Consider the following 25,321-nt stretch of genomic DNA (forward strand, 5'->3'; position numbering starts at 1 on the left):
ACATTCTTTCCTGACGGTTCCTTAGATTCATTATCTTAGCAATACAAAGACTCTGTATTCCAGCTTCAGACTCTCAAGTGTCTATGAAACACCTTGTGTCTCTGATCTTTTCTTGTTACACAGCACACACACACACACACACACACACACACACACACACACACACACGAGAGGGAGAGAGAGGCAGGGTAACATTTTTGCAAGCTGACTTCTTTCTTCTTTCATTCTTTATTTCATCTGCTATATGCTGCCACCCACATTCAGGGAAGGCCTCCCCTTAGTCGATGATGTCTGGAAACTTTCTCCAGACACACAAATGTGTGCTTTATGACCCTCCCAGGAGTTTTTCAGTCCAATTTGACAATCAAAGAAAATCACATCCCCTCACTGATATTGTGTGTTCAACAAATGACCGTGCATGAGAAATCACTTGTTTCTTTTTGCAACATAAAAGGAAACTTCAACTACTGACTTGCTAAGTCAGTTTGAAATCATGTAAATATGTTATAAATATGGGAGTGATCAAGATTCATCCTGGGGTCACCATTAAAGGCACATTTCTAACCAGATTTAGTAACTTTGATTATAATTATTTTGATTCCAAATACTAGTGAGTTCTTTTAATTTTACAGCCCTTCTTAGTTACACTTGAAAATTGTCTTTATTAGATATACCTTAATTTAAAAAGAATGCTTATTTATGAATATAAAAAGCAAATATTACTACATTCACCTACTTAGCAATTATTGATGAAGTAAGTACCATGTTGTATTAACTTGAATATTGATTGACTTTTTGGATAAAATGTAACATGATCTGTTACACTTGATTTTCAAATGAGCAATGACTTTTCTCTCTCCTTCCGTCCTTCTTACATCATTTCCCTCTCTGAATTGCCTTCCTTTCTTTTTTCTTTCTTCCTTTCTTTTTTTCCTTTTTTCTTTATTCTGTTCCTTGCTTCCTTCTGTTTTCCTTCTTGCATAAATAGTATATTTTTTGCAAGTATTTCAAAACTTTTTCATATGTTATCATTTTTAAAATGTGACAGTTTTTTCTCTGTGCTAAAAGAGGTTTCACAAGCTCTGATAAGCAAACCATTATATATGGTTTATGGTTATGGGTTATTTTTTATGTTTATAAAAACCCAATATATAGGTTAGCAGTTGATATAACCAACATCTGTCATTCCTAACATCAAAAATTGCAGTCAATAGATATAATTGTTTTATTAAATGCTATAAAAATGAAATATATAACAGCCAACTGTGGTAATAAGAATTATGTAGTTGAGGTCATGTTAAAATAGTAATATGTCTGAAAAGTACTATATGTTTAAAGTTTGTAGAGCAGAACAGGTATTGCTGTATTCAGAGAAAAAGACAATCTACTCTTTGCAGAGTTTAAGGTCAAAGGGAAGAGTAAATAGGAAGTAAGGTTAGACAAATTCAACAGTCACAAAGTTACTTAGCTTTGGAGTTGGTAAAATTCATTCATGGGAAACCTGGCACAATACAGAACTTATAGACTAGTAACAAATACTTTTTCCATATAAAAGATCACAGAAATATGGACTAGAGATAGCACTGGATGTGGCGCAGAGTTTATAGAGAGAATAAGCATATGATAAGTAAGATAGACATGAGAATAGGTCATGAAAGACATGGAAGAGGAAAGAATTAAGAATGATGCACACTCTGGTTGAGATAAGAAAATGTAAGACTAGAGGTAGGGAGGCTGCAGGCTATAGCTTTAAAGTACTGTTCTATGCTCTCTTGGGGTCAAACACATGAGAAAGTAGATAGTAAGAAAGACAGATCACCATGTCGTAGAATAAAAGTAATGTAAAATGAGAATTTAAGTACAATCTTTGAAACATAATTTATCTATTGTGGAATAATTTCTGAATTTGGTATCTTACCCACATCCATTTAAATAATGGATGTAAGCATATATAAAATTAAATATGTAAACATATATAAAATTTTGATATAACAGTTTTGTATTTATTATACCATGTCAAATCCACAATTCCTTGAATAATTTCATTACACATGAGGACATTTCCTGATACTAAACCTGAGGACATGGACATTTCTCTGGATTTCCCTGATGCCATACAGTGGAGTCCTTCTGCACAGCCAATGAAGGAGTGGGTGACCTATATGACCTACACCCTGTAAAGGAATTCTCAGGGGCTAGGTGCCATGGCTTAAGATCTTTTAGGTGATAAATGGATTGATATAAGCTAAGGACTGAGTCCTATGAACTATGCTCCTTAATTAAATTTTCAGTGGAGGTCATATTTATTCTCTGTGGTGTAACCAAGGAAACACACATCACTTGTAATATGCAAGAATGATTAAAAGTAGAATTCATGAAGGTGTAAAAACAGTTGTGTAAAAAAGCTGACATTAATTATCCTCAGGCTTCAACACATTCATTATCTTGTGAAGCATATGGGAATTGGTCAAACACTCGGTTTTACTTACGTATTTATTTATTTTTTGTGATGGATGTTCACCTTTCTGTGGCATCCTGAGCATATTTGAAACTGTTTGTATTTCTTTTTCAGAATCTGTAAGACGATGCAGGCAAGCTTATGTGAAATTTTCATTTCAAGCAACAGCTCAAAAAATGGAGGAGCCAAGCTCTCTACAGATTGTTCAGGTGAGCTGGGAATTTTGTTTGTTTTGATTGAAGAGCTCATCTAACAGACAAATAATAAATGAAAATAATCTATTTTGGATTAAAAGAAAAGAGACTTGGACTATATGAGAAGGTCCTTATAATTATTACTCCATAATCAAGTGCCGGTTTCTTAAGTCTAATCACTCTTCAGGCTTAATCAGAAGCCTTAACTCCCGCAGGCTAAGAGTACAGATTATGGTTTGCTCTCTCTTTACTCCTCCCAGCTTCTCTCCACATCCTCTCTTAGCCAGATTCACTCCCTTTATGTCTCTCTCTCTTTTATAAAGAGGCTTCTAAGGCATAGTAATAAGATAAATAAAATAGACAACAAAAACACATCAGATTAGGACAAAAGAAGGCAAAGATCCTAAAAGAAGGCTCATGAAACAGAGGCCCGCTGGTTTTGCATACTCAAGAATACCATAAAAACTTTCAACTGAAAGCCATAATATATGCAGAGGATGTGTATATTAAAAGCAAAAAGAGAAAATACATAAATAAAATTAAATTAATTAAAAATGAGATTTTAAAAATGTCCTAAGATGACCCTGTGAAACAAGAAATCTCCAAAGATACCACTGAGTCCACTTCCTGTTGGTCGTGTAAGCGGCACATACAGTCTGCCCATAAAGTTTGTTTCCCCAATGAAACTTGTTTGGAGAAAACTACATTTTCATTTGCAAGTGATTATCAATTGGAGATTGCCTCTGGGTTAAGAACTGGGGAATGTGTCCACTTATTTCAGCTCTAGGGCTCTATCTGGTGTAGAACCATGTATCAGCTTGACTTCTTGGTGTTCTATGAATTATGTATGTGTTGTCTTCGTAAGTCATACCTTGCATTCAGTTTGTGGAAATCAACCTACAGTCTTGGAAACAGTCTGAGTTGTTTGGATATTCTTATGGGAACCATTTGGAAAACAAACAAAATAGATATAATACAATCCCAGTAGTAGAAACCTTGGTGATAAGAGATGGCCAGTTAGCTCTCTGTCTTTTCCATTATTTGACTATTTCATTTAGATCACTTTCATATGTATATATGTTTTAAGAAATTTCTTAATTTTAGCTGTCTCTTTCTGTATCCTCTTTGTTTTACCCATCTTCCACCCCCTCCCCACTTGATCTTACCATTCTAGCCCTCTGTACCCATCCATAACTATATGGAAACCTTTCCTTAGGAGATCTATCTGTACCTACACCCCAAGTCCCTTACTCTTTACCTAATCTCTGCAGTTCTATGGATTGTCACTGGGTTACCATTGAGTTAACTGTTAGTATCCACATAGAAACAAATATACATTATTTGTTTTTCTGAGCTGAGATCTCCCACTTTAGATGATATTTTTCTAGTTCCATCCATTTAACTGCATTTTTCATGAAGTTTTCTTTTAATGGCTAAGTAATGCTCCATTGTGTAATAACTTGGACTATATAGAACATGTAAATATACATGTATTTTTCTACTTATAATTGTATGAAATAGCATCATAGGCCTATTGGATAAAGTGATTTTAATCTTTACAGACAATGAAAGCTATGCAGAGAGAGCCAGAATATTTAGAAAATAGGTTAATGAAGAGGCTGAGTGAATAGACACCAGAGCAGTGCCTGCAGCTACTCACAGGAGGTCCTGCAGACACAGGGACGCTGCATCAGCTGCCACAACACAGACATGACTAAAGTGAACCTCATCCACTGGTACAATATTGAGAGGATGGAACTGCCCCCATTTCAGGTTTAAAGCTGCAGGGCCTCTCACAATTTTCTTCTACTTCTAGAAAAGAGTGTGGTTTGAAAGGCACATGCAAGAAGAAATATTTGAAATTTTAAATTATTCACTAAAATCTCTAGCATATATATTATAATATTATTATATGTCATATATTATATATATTATTATAATATATATTATAATTGTCATATGAAATACTAATTATTATTAATGTACAAAATAATAGACTTGCCTTGCTATTGCCAACCCTCACACACACATTGTCATTTCCCTTTCTACTGTCCAGTCCTCTCCTTGCTCCTCCTTCTTAGTATCCTACAGAATCTCTTCCATTTGAATGTTTTTCTTCTTCTTTACATAAGTTTCCACATGTGAGAGAAAACCTGATAATTGTCATTATGTGTCTAGCTTATTTTTATTAACATGAAAATCCCTAGTGTTTAATCATTTCCCCATAAATTAAAGGATGCTAATCTTCTTTGTGGCTGAATAATATTCATTGTGTGTGTTTATCTATCTATCTATCTATCTATCTATCTATCTATCTATCTATCTATCTATCTATTATCTATATCTATGTCTGTATAGAGATAGAGATATTTAAAATAAGTGTACATGTTTAGCCATTCACTCACTGATAGCTACCTGCAGCTGTGACTTTTAATAGTGCTGCATACATATGAGTGTGCAGGTGTCCTTTTGTACTCTTGCATCATTTCCTTTTGATACACACCAGGAATGGGAAAGTCAGAATGCTTTTACTGCTTCTATAGAAACAGAAATATGAACACTTTCTCTAAATTGCCTCTTGCTTCTAACACATGGGCTTATAATTAGAATCTTTTAAAGCCCTTTTCATTTTCCTTGTAGTGTGGATATGTAATTAAAACTTAAATATTAAGTAAGAGACCTCAGGGGAAAGATTAAATAAATATGTATTTCTATAATTATATCAATACTAAAGTATTGCAAAGTAAGTTCTGACAGTGAGAAGAGATGGCTAATGTAAGAAATTGTATATAATTAAGAAAATTATCAATAACTTGACTATGTGTCTGATTTAAGTGAAGATTTCAATTAAGCAGACCTATGTATTAAACATTCTTATATATACCTGTAAAATCCTAATACAAGATACTTTACTAGTATTACCCTACATTCTGATATTTTTATTACTGTAGTAATATATCTTAAGCAACACATAAATAAAGAAAAAAGTACATTAGAAATTTCAGTCTGTGGCCACTTGGTCTTGTTTTATATTGCAGCAAGAACATGTAGAGGAGACCTAATTTATGTCTGATTTGCTAAGTAACAAAGTGTGAGCAAAAAAGGCACAGGATTAAGGACTTCTTTTAAGAGCACAGTCTCAATAGTCAAAATTCCTATAATTGGACCCATCTCTAAAGGGTCAACCAGCTGTAAACAGCACCACATGGTGGGATCACACCTTCAAGACATGATCGATGGTGTATTCTAGATCCAAGCAATAGCAAGTATAAACTCCTGGTATATGATATCTTGAATATCAATGCAAACAATGAGATATTTACATTTTGTTTATGCACTTAGGTTTCTTGTTTAGCTCACCTGCCTGCACAGTGTGCGCTAATTGTCCTGTTTTTCAGGCCACATTTTCAGAGGTTGGATTTACAGAAATGCATACTCAGATAGAAGATAGCATTTGGGACATTTATTGAAGGACAATATCTGGATATATACCCGGGGAAGAGCTAAGGTAACCAAACCTGGGGAAGAGAATAGGCTCTGACATGGCTCACTCCCATGGAGGGAGCTGTGGAAACTGAGAACTGAGTTGCCTTGAGATGGACCTAAGTAACTTAGGACTGGCTAAGGAGTATGTTTGAGAATAAATGGTAATTTTATCTAAGCATTTTTCTTTAGCTGGATTCGTCCTTTGGGAGGGATGACATCCAATGAAGACCTTCTGGAAGCATCCCTACCATTTAGTGGACTCTGAATGGTACAGAGACCACACAGTGCTTTATGGAAGAGGCCAATACTGGGCTAGGTACCAATTCCATTCTACTTAGTTCAGCTTGGAGTACTATCCAGTTAGATTTGAAATTAAATACTCAATGTGAAGCCCAACCTTGAAATCTCAAGAGATGAAAATGAGTTTCTGCCTGATGTGCACTCCTGGTATTTCTGATAATTCCTGTAGAAGCCTTCGAAAGCTAGTCTAGGAACTTCTTGGCAAGTTCAGGCAACTTCTTTGATCAAGGATCCATTCCTCTTCTACTGTAACCTGAGCTAGGTCTCTGGTGAATGGCACTCTCTTCTGACTCACTATCTGAAATATAGGATTTTCAACCTACTTTATTTCGTGACTTCTTTCTTCCTCCTTCACTCCTTCCTCTTTCTACTTTTTGCCTCTTCTTTCCCTCTCCCCCCTCCTCCCTCTTCTCTCCTTTTCTCCCTCCCTTCCTTCTTTATTTCCATTCATTCAAGACAGTCAGATTGCTTGATGTAACATCTCATTTGTCTGTGCCTGGAGCCTTAACTACCCACTTTCTCCTAAAAAAAAAAAAAAGACTTCAAGAGATTGCTTGGAGGAGGTTCTAGTAGGGTCTGATAACTCCTTCTATACCCTCAATGAAAGAACAGTCTTTCTCTATTGGGGAAGGTAATCTTCTTCCAAAGAATGTGCATATTCCAGAGGAACACCCATGGGGCCCTAGTGTAATGAGAGAGGATAGGGAAAGGGAACATGTGCGACCAAGCTAGATACTTTATTCTTGCCTGGTGACATGGAAATGGCATTTGTTGCCAGGTGGCCCTAACATCTGCTTTTCAATGTATTTTCAGAAAGAATGGTTACTCTTTTGCTATTTTCCCAAATGACCTTGCTCTTCAACAACTTAAACATCACTAGTTATAAAATCACTGACAATCAGAACATAAAATGGAATAAAAATAATTTTATTTATTTTGTCATATGTTGGCCAATAGTAATAAAAGAAAAACGATTTCTTTGTAGTTGACAAAATTTATTAGGTCTTTGTTCAGTTACTTAATCATTTTATCAATTAACTTCCCTATCAAATTCTTATAAGACTTGCTATGAGGGCTGATTATTTAATCCAAAGTTCATGTATGTCCAGGCTGAGGGAAAAGTTGAAGAAGACTTATAACTGGAGCAGCCAGATATAATCCAATTAAATCTGAACTTGAAATAATGCACTGTTTTCTGTATAAGTACAGTCTTCGCAAAATGTGGAGCATGCCAGTAGTATAGCAACAGTGGTAATAGTAATGAATACTTAGCTGGGTATTTCAATTTTATTATTCTTCATTTATTTCTAGTTTCAAACTCTGATGAGGAAGCAAATGCTCCCAGAAACTTTGAACTTGGTTTTGTATATTTGCAATGCTTTCCAGATAATAAATAGTAATTTGAAATTATTCTCTACTTAGAAATCACAGTGAAAGTATATCTTTAGTTGACTTGTAAGAGCTCTCAGAAAAAGAAAAAAAAAAAAACCTTGGTGTTGGGGATCCTCCCTTGCCTTGATTTAGTTATCTTTTCTTCTTCATATTTGATTTTAACCTTAGTTCTCATCTCTTTGTCCTGTATATTCTCTATATTGTAAATATATATGCCCAAAGTTTCACTTACTACTGAGTTTTGATTCCAAAATTTGTGTTCAGACATGAGTTGTTTCTCAAGGTAAAATGGAATATTCTAAATTTGTACCAGGAGCCTGCGCTTAAGTTTCCAACATAAATCTTAAATTGTGACAAATATCATCTGTTCTGTCTCTAGTTCAGCTAGTTCCTTTTCTGCTTCTGATGTTATTTAAAGGCAAACATTTTATGGCCAGCTAGTTATTGTAGGTCAAATATACTTAGGAATCAACTGCTTTCCTCTTAGAATATGGATTCCAAGATCACTGCCTTGATAGTGAATCTAGAATTGGTCCAGGACTTCTATTTTCTTTTTTTTCTATTTTATTTTATCAATTTATTGAGCAATTCTGACATAGCAGCAAGATGTTAGTTTATTGGGTTGGAGAGGAATCTCAGTGGTTAAGACAGTGACTGCTCTACCAGGGGACCTGAGTTTTATACCAAAGCAGACAGTTTACAACTTCCTGTAACTCAGCTTCTGGGTATCTGAAACTTCTGTCTCTCACACGTACCTGAACACATGTGATACACATATGTGTACACATGCACACAAATACAAATAAATCTTAAAAATGTTGACTTCCATACTTTCTTATGTAGATCATGTGTATTAATAATTTAATCTAGTCATTTTTGACACTTTATAAAGAAAATTTTTTCAATAAACCCTTCAGTTGCAAAATAGTTGTGAAATTGCCTAAAGTGTGACTTAGTCACAAACTACCCTAAAATTTTCTTTTACAAAAGTAGTGAGAAAATTTCTACCCTGTGAAAATATTTCGACACTGCAAGTTAACTGGAGTATAAAATAAAAGGGTGATGTTTGCAAATATTTTTAAATGAAATATGCCTCTGCAAATATTAACTTGATGATCAAGATATCTTGGAATGTTTCTTAGACATTTTTCAAAATTAGTAAATACAGAAAAAGACATACTTATATATATATATGTCTATATATACTTTTAATTATAGACCTCCAGTTGCCTATTTATCATCTGCCACTTTGTCATTTGTCATCTCATCTGTATATTCAATTATTTATTCTCAGGTGGGGGGCATGAAAAGAAAAGCATCAAGTGTTCTTCTTCTGTAATCACAAGAACATTTTAATTTCTTCCCAATAATAAGACCATTTTTGACTGTTTTAGACTATGCCAATTTTATTTGTCTAATTATGAAAAACAATCAACATTCATCTTACCAAACTAAGAAAAAAATAAGCTGTTATTAATAGAATTTTATATTTTATATAGTATTTTATGCTATTGTTGAATGTCATAAACATGTTAGACTAGTAATTGTTCTTCCATCCCATCAATTGTTGAACAGTTCTTGAGGCTACATTGATACACATGGTTCATGCTGCTGCAGAGGGCTATATCTGGGTCCATGGTTCTACTGCAGCCTGGGGCTATGTTGATTCCTGTAGCTCATGTTACTATGGAAGGCCGTGCAGATATCTGGGTTCTATCTGCTGCCCAAAGACATATTAATATGAGTGGTTTGTGCTGCCAGATGCCACCTGAGGTCATATTAATGTTCTTGGCTTGTGTTGCCACTGAGGACTATGATGGTATCTGTGGCCAATTCTGAGGCATAGAGCTGTATTGATGTCTGTGGTTTCTATTGCCACTGCAGATCATGCTGAGGTATGTGGCATATGACGGAGATCATGTGGGTGTCTGAAATCCATACTGTCACCAGAAACCTTGTAGAAGTTCATGATCATGTTCCTGTGACTGTAAAGGGCAAAGAAGCTACTTTTGCTGTTATTACTGACTACAGAATCACAGTTGACAAAGAAGGACTTAGAAGACCTCTGTGACAACCCTCATGCTGATCCAAATAAGTAAGAGCCTAGAGAAAAAGCTATTGAAGGGGAATCCTAAAAGTTGTGATAAGGATCCTAAAGTGTAGTTCTCCACAGCTGATGGATTCTGAAGAGGTGCAGGTGAGGAAATCCTCAGTGTTCTTTAAGGATCTAGCCACCTACTGTTTGACCATGCTCCAGAGACATATTTTTTTCTTGTCCCCTGCCTCCTCCTCCTCCTCCTCCTCCTCCTCCTCTTCTCCTTCTTCTTCTTGTCTTCTTTTGGGGGGCAGGGAGAGGCCAGCAGAGTGGGGGCCGACTTGGGAGGACTTGGAAGTGAGTGGGAATCAAGGTTCATGTAGTGGAATTCCCAAAATAATTAATAACAATGTCATGAAAAGCAAAAGTTCCTGACTGTGAACTCCATGGTAGGCAACGTACTAAGCACAGTGATGAAAAGATAACTAAGATGACTCCACTACCAAATATTTTCAACCTAGGAGTAATAATCATGATACTAACTGATAATCCACTATATTATCACTATATCCACATTAAGGAGTTCTGCCCTACCCAGGAAGAAGAAAGACATATGAGACTTTGTAGCTCTTCAAAGTTATCCTTGGGGACACTGGCAATCCAGAAAACAAACAAACAAACAAACAAACAAACAAACAAACTTATTCCTTATCAGACAAGAAGATTCCTATAATTCATTCTTACAAGCATCATGGTTAATATTTTATAGAGTGACCTATTTTGTGCAGTTACATATAATTGTAGGTGAAACAAAGATATTGAAGTATAATTGTCCAGTTGATTTTTCTGAACATTTCATAGTCTTAGACAGAATTCAATAAGTTATAATTAACAGGATTATACTGGTTAACATTTCCCAACCAAGAATAAAAGTATTGAATTCAAACACAGGAATAAAATAACAAGGTAAGCTAAAAGAAATTACTATGGTGGAAATCTATAAGAGGAGAAAAATATGTAAAATGTGAAAATGTGGGGAAAAAAGGAAATAAATAAAAAAAACCACAAATTCCCATTTCCAGCCAAAAATAATGCAGTTTAAAAACACATATATGTTCCTGAAGAGTTTGGCTCTTTTTAATTATTTATTTTCTATACAGTTATTGATGCACATTTGAGACACTTACTCTGTAGCCATCTAGAATTTATAATTCTGCCTTAACTCCCCAAATGCTGGGATTGCCAGCTTTCTATAAACCATCTTTTAAGAATAGTTTTGTGATTTTAAAATTCTTTAAAACCTAACTTCCGATCATGGGTGACTGGTGTCTAAAAAATACTTGTTGAAGGATTCGTGATAATGTGTGTGGGCTATTGTTCAGTTCTATACATTATATTCATTTTTCTCAGCTTTAGCTTCATATTTATGAAATTCCATTTCTCATGCTTGCTTTTGACCTTCTAGCTTGATCTTGTGTGCTCAGAGAGCAGAGCAAGAAGTGAGGAACAGGAATTGTAGCCAGGGCCCTGTTTGAATTCAAGACAAGACAAAATGTATGGCTTTGAATAGGTAGCTAAACTCTGCTGAAATTGTACATTATCTTAATACCTATCACCTTGGTTGTCTATGAGTACACTAGATAATACATGATCAGCCCTAGCATAGAGTTTTACAGAGTTTGAATGCTCAGGAAATACTAACAGTTACTTCTTCCAGGTTTCTGCATTCACCATGGGATCTCCACCTTCCTTGCATCACTTTCTGTGGCATAGATCAATCCCTTCTAGTTATTATAATTTACAAATCTGTAACTGTTACTGTATACCAGTTTCTTGAGACAGAGATTCATAGTTTCTGCTCCTCAAAATGATAAATATATTTCCTTAGATGACTAATTTTCCTCATGATTTACAGCTATGTTATGCAAATTTTTTATTTATTCTGCTTTTGAACTTAACAATATGTCAAGTGGGAGAGCTAAGCAAATACTCTTCATCATCTTGTAACTCAATTTTATACATATATTTAGTTTTTAGAAAGCAAATTTAGTACTTTAAAATGGTGCACCTTCATTAAAATAATAGCCAATCATAAAGAATTATATCTAAGATGTAAGGTAATTATACAACCCACAAAAATACAGTCAGGCTAGTTCCACACTGAGTTTGAAAAAGAATAATCTCTTATATTGTTGTACTCTTTGGAGGAATAATGCAGATGACTTTGCAGAAGATAACTTCTCTTCTATTCTGTACTCCAAGTGTGAACTCTTATCAATCTCGGGGACTGATTATATCCCAGGTTCTGAGGCAATGATTAGTAAGATTATGATGAAGAGCTGGCCATTCATAACCAAGGGAAGGAAGGTTAAGGTGAATAAAAACCTTTTCTGGATTGAGTGGACTCATGCAGTTGGCAAGCAAGTAAGTTCTCAGGGTGAACAATATGATACTCTGGGAAGAATTAGTAGCAGCTCAATTCTGTTGATATTCTGAGCACTTTTGTGTGTCTGTGAGGTATTTCCAGTGTTCTTTATCAGATTTCCCAAGAAAGACCTCTCTTCAACATTGGATCTTAATATATCTTAATCTCACCTGGTTTCATTCATTTTGTTTTTTTTTAATCAATTTAAATAAACAAATAGAAGTTGGCAAAAACATAATTACACTGAGTATGCATTACAAGAATTTGTTCAATGGTTTTACATATTGTCATTTAAATAATTTCTATAGTCATTTCCAATAAATTCAAGCCTGGTGGTTTTAGACTCAGTAGCAATGTGTGATTTTGAGACCGATGAGTCACTTGCAATGTAGTGTTATAATCATGACAAGTACAGCACTAGGACTGACCATTATCTTAGTTTGCTTTAGCAACTCATTGGTTTTTAGTTACTGACTTATTCTTGCAAAACTGTGGGCTTGTCTCATTATTATGTTTTCCTCCAGGTTTCTGGCATGTAAAAAAGCTCAATAATTCTTTATTGACTAACAGAACAGGGTGAAACAAAACAAGGTTATTTTTCACTCTTTTCTTGTCAATGATCATTTTCTCACAATTGCCTAAATGTGTGAATGAGCTCAGTCATTGCCTACAGCAGTCTTCATTGTTCCTTAACTATATCATTGTGAGCCCAGGGAACACCCACAGCGCCTGGGTGGGTTTTCAATTTCCACCCTTATTCAAGGTTCTCCCTTGTGCTTTCCACACAGGATTCCATCTGCTTGTTTCTTCTTTGGTTCCTTCTTTTTTATTTATCAAATTCAACACAGATAATTTTATTGTCCATGTCAAAACAAGTGGACAAAAGGTAAGATGTCAGTGACCATAGGCACACTTGGGCTCCAAGGAGCCTGAAAGACCCATACAGGACTCTGCACTGCCCACAGTACCTCTGGAACAACTAAAAATAAGTAGGTCCTATGGAAAGATGCTTTTGAAAAGTGGACTCAGGAAATTCACAAAATTGGAAAGAGCAGAGCAGAGCAGAGCAGAGCAGAGCAGAGCCATGGGTGCAAAACCAGTGAAACAGCCTGGAAGAGGATGCGAGTGATATGGACGCCTCTCCCCCACCAGACCATAACAGACAAAGAACATGTCCTTACTGAATAGGGCAAGTCCTTTATCCTTGTGTGCCACCACACTCCACACCTGTCCCCGAGACCTGCGTGCTCTCCCCTCCTCTGCAGGAAACCACACTCCACACTCAGCCAGAGCTACTCACTCATCTGGGATGGGGAGAATATAGGGCTCTGGTGTTGGCAAGTGGGTGCAAGCAAATTTGCTTTACCTAGTGAGCCTCAAAGCAGCTGGTACTAAGGTCAGGGAGATATGTAGCAGCTTGGAGTGTATTTGGGTTCTGCCTCCCGATACCCTGCCTAGCCACAGCATCACTCTGATTCTGGCCAAAAAACAGGGTATCCAAGGTGAATTTCAATGATAATCCAGTATTTATGGTGCTTCAGAAACCACAATCTTGAACCAGACCAATGGTTCATTGCAATAAGTATTTGCATGTAAAGCTCTTTGGGAAAAAACAAACAAAAAAAATCAAAAACAAAAACCTAAACAAACAAAACCAAAAACCAATCAATCAAACAACAGCAACAAGCAGCAGCAACAACAACCACCACCACCACCACCACTTGGGGACAGGTGTGGGAGTGATGCTGAAGAGGTACAGGACCATGTTCCTGTTGAGTAGGGCCAACAGAAGCTTGTGCAGGCTCTAGTACTAAACTTCAGGTCCAGCCATACAATTGCACTGGCTTGGGCAATGACAGAATGTTTGAAGTGGAGATTTGTTCATTTTCTGAGTTGGGTTGCCTGGAAAGACTTCCACGGTCCATGTTGCCACCAGAGGCCATATAGGTGTCAGTTATCCATGCTGCTCTCCCAGGTCATATTGGTGCCTGTGGTTCATGTGGATATGCATGGTTTGTGCTCCTATAGGAGGCCATGTTAACATCTATGATCTATGGCACCTCTTGAGGCCCTGTGATAAGTGTGAGCTTTGCTGCAGCTGATTGTAATAGGCAAGGAAACTTCTTTTGCAGTGGTGCAGATGACTACAAATTCAGTTGAGTATTAGAGACACTGAAGGATTTTGTGAGGACTTCCCCTTCTCCCCCAAATTAAAACACTCTTGACAGGAAGCCATAGAAGAGAGCTCTAAAGACTGTGATAAAGATGTACATGGGCAACACTAATTGAACTCAGTGTCTAGTTTCTCCTTCTTCTTCTCCTCTTATTTCTATTTTTCCTTTCTTGGGGGGAGGAGAGGAAAAGCAAATGTGTACGGGGACCTGGATGACTCCTAAGTGAATGTGATCAGGGTGCATTATATGAAATTCCTAAATATTTAATAAAACCATTGTTATAAAACAATAAAAAGTGTTAGCTCTTTAGATTCTCAAAATAATATAAGCACCGCATAATGTAGTACCCTACAAATTTCACATTTGATTTTGTTTATTTTCTCACAAAAAAATATTCTTTTCTACAGTTAAACTGAGTCCTAGAATTTGTACATGTTGTTAATCTATAACCACCACATTCATCTTGGGTTTTTACTTGGTTTTTGAATTTTTGTTAAATTTATTATTAGTGTTGTTATTTAGAGTGTACATTATGTTTAATTTGGAAAAAAAAAGCAAGTCATCTATCTTGAATGTAACCATGGGGACTAAGATTTCTATCATTAAAATTCAAATGGAAAATAAAAGATGGAAAATAACAGTAAGGATGTCTGAAATACTCATAAGGATATTACTTACCTAAAATACTTAAAATACATGTAAATCTGTGTATAAATATGTATATATAGTTTAAATGAAGTTTCCATTTCACAATGCTGCCTCTAAAAGCCAAAGATAATCTAACAAATTCCCAACAGTAAACAATAGAAGCCCAATTTTTGGTAAGGGTTGCCTGTGGATCCTGTTCCCCTAACTGGGCTTTCTCTTCTGGCTTAAGTGAGAGAGGATGTACCTAGTCCTGCAGTGGCTTGATGTGCCTGAGTGGCTTAGTACGCATGGGGGTGTCTCCTACTTCTCAGAGAAGGGGAGGAGGATGCGAAGGGGCTATGTGAGGGGGTATTGGGAGGAGGGGCACTGCAATTGGGATGTAAAGTGAATAATTTAATTAATTAATGGGGAAAATAAGCTAGCATAATACCTACCTGTGTTATAAATGTATGTTCTTATACTTACCACTGCATACATACAGAAAACTTTCTTTGTGAAAAATGTAGAATATTACAGAAAAAAATACCACCAAGTAGAATATATCCATGTGGAGTTCTGTCTCCATAACTATCAACAATACAACTTTTCCACATAAGGCTCAAGGAAGTTTACAGAAGAGAGGCAGAAAAAGTATAAGAGCCAGAGAGAAGATCAGGGAATGTGCTGTGAGATTTTTTTCTCCTAATAAAACTACACTCATAAATTTCTATCAAGAAAATTGCCTAAACTTTAGTAGAATTAGGACCTCAACAATAGATATGCAAGAATAGATCCGGGAAAGTCCGGGAAACCTCAACCTTACATGAAGAACTAGAGACAAGAGTGGGAGATATAGTCTTCACTGAGAAGAGCACACCAGTTGGTTATCCAATACCAAATGGTCAGCCTTGACAGCTACATACAAGTAATACTATACAAACTGAGCAGATTGTTTTTGTGTTTATGTATCTAGGATTGTATGTGTACATATGTATACACACACATATGCATGTAACAATGATGAATGAAAAAGAGGCCATGGGCAAGGTGGGATATCCTGTAGAGATTGGAGAGAGAGCAAGGAAAGGAGAAATAATGTAATTATATTCTACAAAAAAATAAGAAATATGTATGAAAAGATTTTTTATCATTAAAACCGACTTTTAAGTATAAATGAAAGAATTTAAAGGCTATGCTATTTCACAGTTGAATTTCAAACATTAGTGCAAGGAACAATGTTTTCTTTATTTAAACATATTATTTTCTAATTTAGTGGAAACATCAGAAGCAATAGCAACTTTGTAGTGAACAAGTCTCAACCACAGACACTAAGTCCTGGAACCAACTTATTGCTCTTGGCTGAGGTGGTAGACCTATGATTGCAAAGACACATGTTTCAAGGCTCCTTATCTGCATGAAGCCCTACTAAATTTCAGGAAAGGGCCTTAGCTCTGTGCTCCATGGTAATACTTTCCTTCTTCCAAACTGATATAGTTTTCACTGGAATTAGTTTCACTTTGGCACAACTTTCACTTTCAGATTTTCTCTTTGGCATGTCTTCTTTCATTGGTTGATTTTGATTAGCTGCTGGCACTTGGGAGACTGTGGTAAGGGAAATCTGAAAACAGACTGGAATAAACTCAAGCGTTTTACCATTCCCTTTAACTATAGTTCCTCTCACTTAGAACATACTCCACATAGCCAATCAATGCTACTAGAAGGTTCAAGACCAAGGTTATGAAAATCCTTTCCCAATCATGACAATATAAAAATGGTAAAGAGTTATAAATGTTAATATATGTATATTAATGTATTAATTATTATATTGAAATATTAAATTATTCCAAATAGGAGTCTAATTATGAAAGAAATTGACAGTTTTCAACAAATTGATAACATCCTTTAATAACAATAAGTAAACTTTACTGTACCCATTATTGAGGAAAAATAAAATTGTCTATAATTTTAGAAGATATTATAAGTTTGTCACATAAAAAGAATTTAGACAAAATGTGAGGACAACTGTAAAAGTGTTTATAATGCTAGTGAAGAGAAATGTATTGCATCTTTTCTAGATTTTGGGATGCTTATAGAATGCTTACTTTAACATTGTAATTTAACAACATTGTAGTTTATTATGAATTATTTAGTCATCCCACATAAATATTCTAAATTAATGTTCAATTTTGCATCCCATTATAAGTATATACATTGTATTGCATTTTAATTTATAACTTTCATTCGTTATCTTAAAGAAGACCCTTGTCTTTTATAAAATGCTTCTGCAAATTCAATGTGCTCTTAGGTGTTTCATTGGAAATGCAGTTTTTTGTTTATGTTTTTTTTTTTTAATTTGTTTTGGTGCAGATTGTAATGCAAATAGGCATTCCAATGCAGCATGTACTAAGAAAACACTAAAGACTGCTCAAAGAAACAATTCCTGGTCTACATTGTCACTTGAACATTGAAATGGAAAACTGATTAGAACATACTGCGTGTTAAAAACATCATGCAAAGGACACGAAAGGCAACATTGTCAAGGCATTTTGGAGGGTGCATCAGCTCACTTCTTGAAAAATAAGAGAAGATGGAATCCTGCTTTTCCTTTCAGGGTAAAAAATAGTCTCCACGAAAGAAAAAAAATCTCAATGAAGAACTCCAGACAGAACGCTGGGCAGAATGAAGTCCACTGGTTTGCCATTATGATGAATTTAAGTATCCAGCCACCCATCCCATGAAAGCCAAAAAAAAAAAAACAGGTGAAGATAAATAAACAGTTGTTCCAGTTCAGAGATGTGGGGTTTTGTGCTGGAATTTCCTGGCAGTGTCATGGTACCTGTGTGCTTTTTAAAGGAAGGAGTGTTTAAAAAGATCTCGAATAGTCTCTGGTCTCATAGTCTCTTTGGTTCACCTCTCTCTTTATCTTATCTCATTTAAATTGACAAACACCTTCTTTAGTTCCCTGAGTCCATAAACAATTTCTTATTTTCAGAATCTTCTGACCATTGTGTTTTTTTTTGGGGGGGGGGGACAGGGATGGGGATGGAAGTAAAAGTTTTGATGCACATTTAAGTAAAAATAGCTGTACATAGAGACTGATTTCAACTGAAAAATCTCCTTCAGTTTGCAGCCAATACTGCCCAATGCTGAATGATGAAGCTCTCTTATATACCATCCTTTAAATCTGAATCACACATATCATCATATCTTCTTTTATTTATAATTCAAAATAACTTCCTGTGAATCATTTATGATTCATTATCTGTCATTCTGAATAAGAAAACTACATTATGTTTGATATCTTTTTACTTGAGACATTAAACAAAAGAAGTTCATAAGAAACTTGCCTATTTTCTTCCACTTTGGAAATAGATCTTAATATTTCTTGTTTATCATATTATGCCCTCCTCAGTCAAACTCATCCTCAGTACATCTAGTTATGCTTTAGTAACTGAACTTACTCTGAAAACAATTTTATTCAGAGTCCTTCTGAGAATAGAAACCTCTAGAGCATCATTTAAGAATAGACAATGTTATTTTTAACCTGAGATCCTTCCACATAGTCTAGCCACTGACTGTAACAAGGATCAACTTCTTTTTCTCCCAAAGGACAGTTAGTTGCTCCACTAGTTTTGAATTCAGGCTTTTGAGATAATTACAGCCTTAAGCAAATGGAAGGTTGTGACAATTTTCTCAGATATCTGGGTGATCTGATCCTTCACATGGGAAATGAATCTGTTCTTAAGCAATAAGTAAACACAGTCAAATGAGGTCAAACAAGATATAGGTTATGATTTGAAAATGGAGGTTATGATTTGGAAATGGATCCTTTTTTTCTCCATTTAAGTGACCAGGTCCAAGTTATCTATTTGTTTTATTTTCTAAAAACTAAAGTCTTGATTATGTTCGACAGAAAAAGAAAGAAAACAAACAAGCAAAAACAACGACTTTGTATATACTTTAAAATCTACCATTTACCTTAAAAATAAATAAATATCAACACATGCTGTTATGGCTTAGAGTGTACAATCAGGCATCTGGCCAACTCAATTTCAAGACCTATTTCTACCACTAATTAATTTGAACAGTTGTGCAAGTCATATTTACTCCTGTAGCTTATGCATCCTCATTTTTAGGTATGATAGGATGACCCTTTATTTTATAAAAATCCCAGTTAAAAGCAATGTTCTAGTCAACAGAAAACAAGTTAAAACCATTTTTATTTGTTTGCTCATGGGAAAGCCAATAACAATTTTCTCATAAAATGTACCATTTTTATATTTTTGTGATATGCCCATACACTAGACTTAGTGGTTTTTTTTTTTTTTTTTTTTTTTTTTTTTTTTTTTTTTTTTTTTTTTTTACCATTTAAAGGATTTGGAGTGTTTGGAGTACATATTAAATGAACATCTGAATGGTTCTATTAGTCAAATGTTTGGGAAATCATGGCAGCATACATAGTGCTTCAGCATTAAAATGAATCTTACCTGTGATTATATAGTTGCCACTTTATAGGCAGCCATGGCTACCATCTATTAGTTCAAAGATTTTCACCTTGCACATTTCATGTGTATATGTGTGTCATGTGGACTTGTGTTTGTGTATTCACATATATGTGGGTGAGTGTGCAAATGGTGTATACATGCATGTATGGTCTTAAAGATGGTGTAAAATGTCTTTTCAATTGCTTTTGACCTTATGTATTGAGGCATAACCTATCAATTGAACTCAGAATTCACCGATTCAGCAAGCCCAATAAAAAACCGACTCTAGGAATCTCTGGTCTGAGCCCACCATGGTTTGGGATTACAAATTGGCGGATGTGACCACTCAGCAATTATGTGTGTTCTGGGGGTATGAATTCTCATGCTAATGCTTTCTGGCAAGTAGTTTACCCCTTGAGTCATGTCCCAGTCCTGCCCTATATTTTGGATATCTACTTCCTGGGAATTTTTATTTTTTATTTTGAAACTGGGTATAATGGAGAAGAGAGCAAATGAAAAGAAAATACCATCAAAAATGAGAGAGCATGAACTTGAATTTGTAGGGAGATGGAGAGGATCTGGAAGAATTTGGAGGAGGTGAAGGGTTATGAAAAAATATATTGTATAAAAATTGTTTAAGTAAAAAATGAACTAATGAGGAGAAACCAGGAATAAAGTGTGAAAGAAAGTAATTGACATTTATCACATAAAATGTGATAAATTTATTTTCTTGTCCAATTAAAATTTCATTACATTTTTCACATAGTTAACTTTCCAGTGTGTTTAATTGGCCTTTATGCTATTCATTTTCACAAAATGTACATTGTTTTATTTGCAATGTAGCTCAGTTTACATAAACAGTGTTGTGATATACCCTTTTAGCTCACATGAAACATTGTGTTCTTAAGACTCATCTGAGTACCAACCATATGTGTGTCTATTTTTCTTATAATTATAGAAGAGAACAGACTACATTTTACCCATCTACTTATAGTTTGGTACATCAAGGATATTCTAGATACCCTACCAGCACAAGTTCTGGATAAACAGCTGAGAGCTTTGTTGTATAAATTTTGGCAAGGGCATATTTATGAATTCTGAGTCATGGGATATGTGTGTATTTATTCAGATCACCTGATAGAATGTCCATAATAGTGTAAGAGTCAACATTCCCAGGGAGACAAGTTGCCCCTAATTCTACCAACTTGTATCCATAGCAGGATAGGCATTTTACTTCTCTAATATTTTCAGCACCATTTTGTAGGGTAATTATGCTTTAAGGTGTACTTTGTTGAGTATTATAGGCTTGGAGTCCTCTTTATATGACAATTAGTTGAAGAGCTTCCTTTCTGAAAAGTGAGATGGAAAAGTAGTGACCCTGGAGTTTGACAGCAAGCCCGTGCTTTTCAAAGGAACCATACTGGGCATTTTAAGGCTGTTTTCTCAACTTGCAGAGCTTCTTCTCTCTGTCAACATTTACAGCTGAGATATTCTTATCTAACCTAGTTTGTGAAAGTTCTTTCTCAGAGAGAAAGTTGAAAGGAGAGATTGTATGAGCACAGAAAGTGCTTCAGGCGTATCTTCTGTTAAAAAAAAAAAAAACGAAGAATGAAAGAGAATGTGTAACTGAGGGTCCCATTAGAGGTGATGAAAGCTGGGATAGAATAAAAGCACCTTAACTATGTGAGGTCACCCCAAGGATGCCTAGCAGCATCAATCACGTGTGGTGTCACAGAAACAGACAGGATTAAGTATGAAAGTCTACGGAACCAAACGGATGCTCACTCCTTTCTACCTAATCATGCTGCCTTGGAAAGTGTATGTGAACTCCAACATTAAGTGAAAAATGATTTTAAAAATAGTTGAAAAGGGCTTCAAAATTGCCTGTGAGAATTATAAATAACTAACTTGATTTCAGTTGCTTGGATGGAGGTTTTAAATAAAGATGTCTTCCAGGTCTGTTGTACACTTTGCTGACCAAGAAAGGAAATTTACCACTATTTCTTCAGATTTTCCCCTCTACCCACTGGTCTTACATAAAGTATAACTGAATTTCCATTAGCAAGAATTTTCAGGTTTACTTATCAGACTACTTGTGAATTTGACTTTCCATTTTTGTGTCAATACTGGTCAACTTCAGGATGTTATATGAATGCTCTTAGTTCTTCTCTTGTCTTCCAGAACTTTCTATCCTTTTTCTATAGGATACACCCTTTATCATGTGGACATGAAAACCATCTAACACACAAGCATGCCAGTCTTTCTTTACCAGTGGTTATTTGTGGCATGCCTTTTACTTGAGAGATGTAAGAAAACATCTGTCTATGCCAGCTACTCTCTTTTCAAGGAAGGAATCCTATCATATTATCTGCATTAATCAGGGTTCTCTAGAGTAACAAAACTTATGGAATGAATTCATCTATATACAGAAAAGGGATACATTAGAATAACTTACAGACTGTGGTCCAGCTAATCCAATAATGTCTGTCTATGAACAGATCGAAGGATTTAGGAGCTCCATCCATGAAGCTCTATGTCTTAGTTGGTTTTATGAATATCCTGGAATCCTGAAGAAGCTGGGTCTGTGTTGTCAGTCAAAGAATGGACTTGCTACCAAGGCAAAGCAAGCAGGCAAAGAGCAAAGCTTCCTTCTTCCATGAACTTATATAGGCTTCCAGCAAAAGTGTGGCTGAGATTAGAGGTGGGTTTTCTCAGCTCAAAAGATCTAGCAAGCACCTGGAATGCCTCTCCATGCTAATGAGGCATCTCTACAGCCTTAGCCTTCAGCCAATGTACCTTCCTCTCCCTGGAAATTCTCACATCCTTTCCTCAAAACTATACAACCCTAGGTTCATCCAAAATTAAAGGTGCATGTTCAAACCCACACACCACAATAAAGAAATACAAACAAGCTAAGATGGTCTCAAAGATATTCACTAAAAATCATCAGAGAAGGTCTTCCCTCCTTGCCCCTGCCTCCCACTTGCTCCCAACCTGACTGGGTTCCTGTTTGTTTTAGACTCCATCCTTTCCTGGTCTGGCTGGTAGCCCAGTATAACTCTGACAGGAGAGGAAGAACCTAGAATAACATCTCTGTCTTGTCCTCCCTAAGCCTGTATACCAGTTTCCCTGGACACCCCAAGAGGAGAGGCAAAGGTAGGAAACACAGTAAGCTACTCTCATTACACAAGGAATATTGATGAGCTCAGTTTTCCAGGCTTGATCACAGCTGATTTACTTCAGGACAGTTATGGTCATTTACAGTCAGATATTCTGCCATGCCCTATCAATTGTAACTCACAGATTCTAGTAGGTGATAAAGTAGCTCTTTTATTACCATACCACCTTCTTCCTTTCCATCATGTTTCTCTACTCTGTCATGACTCTACTTACTTTCTCTACCTGGCTGGACTATACTCCCAATTTTCTGCCTAAATTCCATTCCTTCCAAAAGATTTCAGTCTGAGATGTTCACCATTTACTTTTTCTTCCAGATTAAGATGAACGATATGGCTTTCCATAGTACATCTCTTCCAACACAAAAGTGAAAACATAGTTTTTGAATTTTTAGAACTATGTGTAAACTTATATTTTCTGTATGCTGAGCAGTATATTGTTATTATTCTACACTAAAGAAAACATGATATACTTACCTTTGTATAGACTGTGAAAATATTATTTAAAACAAGCAGAATTCTACTGTAGAAGAAAATGATGTGAGATTAATAATACAATATGAGGAATGATGACATTTTAAGAAAAAGATCAGCTACTCAATTTTTTTATCTTTTGTGTAATGCCAAGAAAATAATGTTGCTTTGCTTTTATGAGAACTTTAGTAAAGTGAATATGTACAGTCTCTGGGCTAATAAATTGTGGAATAAATTTAGATATTGTTCACCTCAACATTGGAAAATTGATATACCTAACAGTGATGACATACAAAGATGGCATCAAGAATTCAATGAAATCAGAATCTAAAACCTAGAAGAAGACACACTTTTAAGGACATTACAGAAACAGAGTCTAGAAAGGTAGCATAGAGGGGAAGAATGCTTGGTGTTGAAACATGAGGATCAGAAGTGGATTTCCTCATGCTTACAGAGTTGGGGATAACCTTGCATGAGTTTATAATCCCTGCTCTGTAACTGAGAGGACTATTTCATGGGCTTGTCTGGCTGACTGCATAGGTCCAGATTCAGTAAGAGACCCTGGCTCAAAGAGGATGGATTGTGATAAATCAGGACCACTGTTCAATTTGTTCTCTACATGGATACACAGGTATGCACCTAAATACAGTACACATCCATGCATATACACACACACAAACAATTCCATAAATATACAAAATACTCATAAATACCTACCATAAAAGTTTTGATATTTGTGCCAATTTTAGATTGAAAGAGAGAAAGGGATTGCAAACTGAAGGCTTGGACAAATTTTATTCTATTCAGTAATATTAGCAAACAAATGTTAATGAACACTGACAAGAAAAAGTATCATAAGCAAGAGTCATTTTAGTACCAAAACGGAATGTAACAAAATATAACACTGGTTAGGTTCTTTCTCTTTTCTTATGCTTTGTGTCTTTCTGTATATGACATATTTAATGAAATGATTTCTGCTTTCTATCATAGAAGAACTTTTAAGTAAAAATTTTGAAAAGTATGCTACTATTGATAGTTTGACATCAAATAGATCACATATCAAAGGTTCGCTGTTAATGTTTGCCTTCACCAGTTTTCCAAGCAAAGCAAGAAATATTTTTAGGTAACCTAAATTCTATGAGACAAAGTTGAGAGAGTCTTTGCTCTTCCTTCTCCTTGTTTGCTAGCTGACATTGAAATCTGACTTGGGCTAAACTAAGAGAAGATATTCAGCTTTCAGCTTTCAGCTCTCCCCCTCCCTCCCCCTCCCTTCCCCTTCCTTCCCTCTCCCTCTTTGCTTCCCCCTCCCCCTCTCCCCTTCCCGTTCCCCCTCCCCCTTCCCCCTGCCCCTCCCACTTCCCCCTCCCCCTTTCCCCTCCCCCTCTCGCTTCCCCTTCCCCCTCCGATCTCCCCCTCCCCCTCGCTTCCCCTTTCCCCTTCACCCTTCCCCTCCTCCCTCATCAAAGTCTGTATAATTAGGATATCAGATCTCTCAGGAGTCATTATAAAAACAAAGCAATTTGGAGAAAAATTCAGGCTAAGTTGATGCTTTTCCTTAAGTCATTTAAGACAGGCCTCTGCACCCCTCTGTCTTCACACTAACAACTGGGTTCTTCTGGTTTTGACTATGGCATCTTTCAAATCTATGGCCACCCTTCTGCCAGTCCATCTAGTGTTTGTGTCCTTTCACTTGTCCAAAAATTATCTTGCTTATTTTCCTATTCTCAAATATCTCTTGGCTATTTACTTTATTCAAACAGGACATGGAATTATCATTATACAGTATAGATAGCATTATATCATCATTATTTTAAAAATATTTTAAAAACCTCAGCAAACACCTCATAAAAGTTAAGACATTTGGTTCTACTGTAGTTCCTTAGCATCATTTCTTGCCCCTCTCTCTTACCTCATGCCTCTTATTACCCACAGGTATTTGTCTTGCCCCAAACCATTATCAATGCTTTCCATATCATCTTCTTTCTGCTGGAATCACCTATCACTTCATCCACCTGAATAGTTACTATTTATATTTTACAAATCTCAGGCCAATTTGCATTCTCTATGATCAGTTCTCTATTTCAACCATAAGTCTT

The 25,321-nt window shown here is 35.8% G+C and overlaps 1 long non-coding RNA gene across 1 annotated transcript in view; it reads left to right on the forward strand.

Annotated features, from left to right (window-relative positions):
* The window catches only part of 1700001G01Rik (RIKEN cDNA 1700001G01 gene), a 102,052-nt gene extending 84,173 nt beyond the window's left edge, over positions 1-17,879 (forward strand). The window contains exons 5-8 of the long non-coding RNA NR_130158.1: positions 2,573-2,667; positions 6,051-6,160; positions 9,715-10,027; positions 17,459-17,879. This is a non-coding gene — a long non-coding RNA (RIKEN cDNA 1700001G01 gene). The remainder of the gene's footprint in view (positions 1-2,572; positions 2,668-6,050; positions 6,161-9,714; positions 10,028-17,458) is intronic.
* The last annotated feature ends 7,442 nt before the right edge of the window (positions 17,880-25,321 follow it).

Source organism: Mus musculus, chromosome 18 (genome assembly GCF_000001635.26).
Source record: "Mus musculus strain C57BL/6J chromosome 18, GRCm38.p6 C57BL/6J".
NCBI classification, from domain to species: Eukaryota; Metazoa; Chordata; class Mammalia; order Rodentia; family Muridae; genus Mus; species Mus musculus.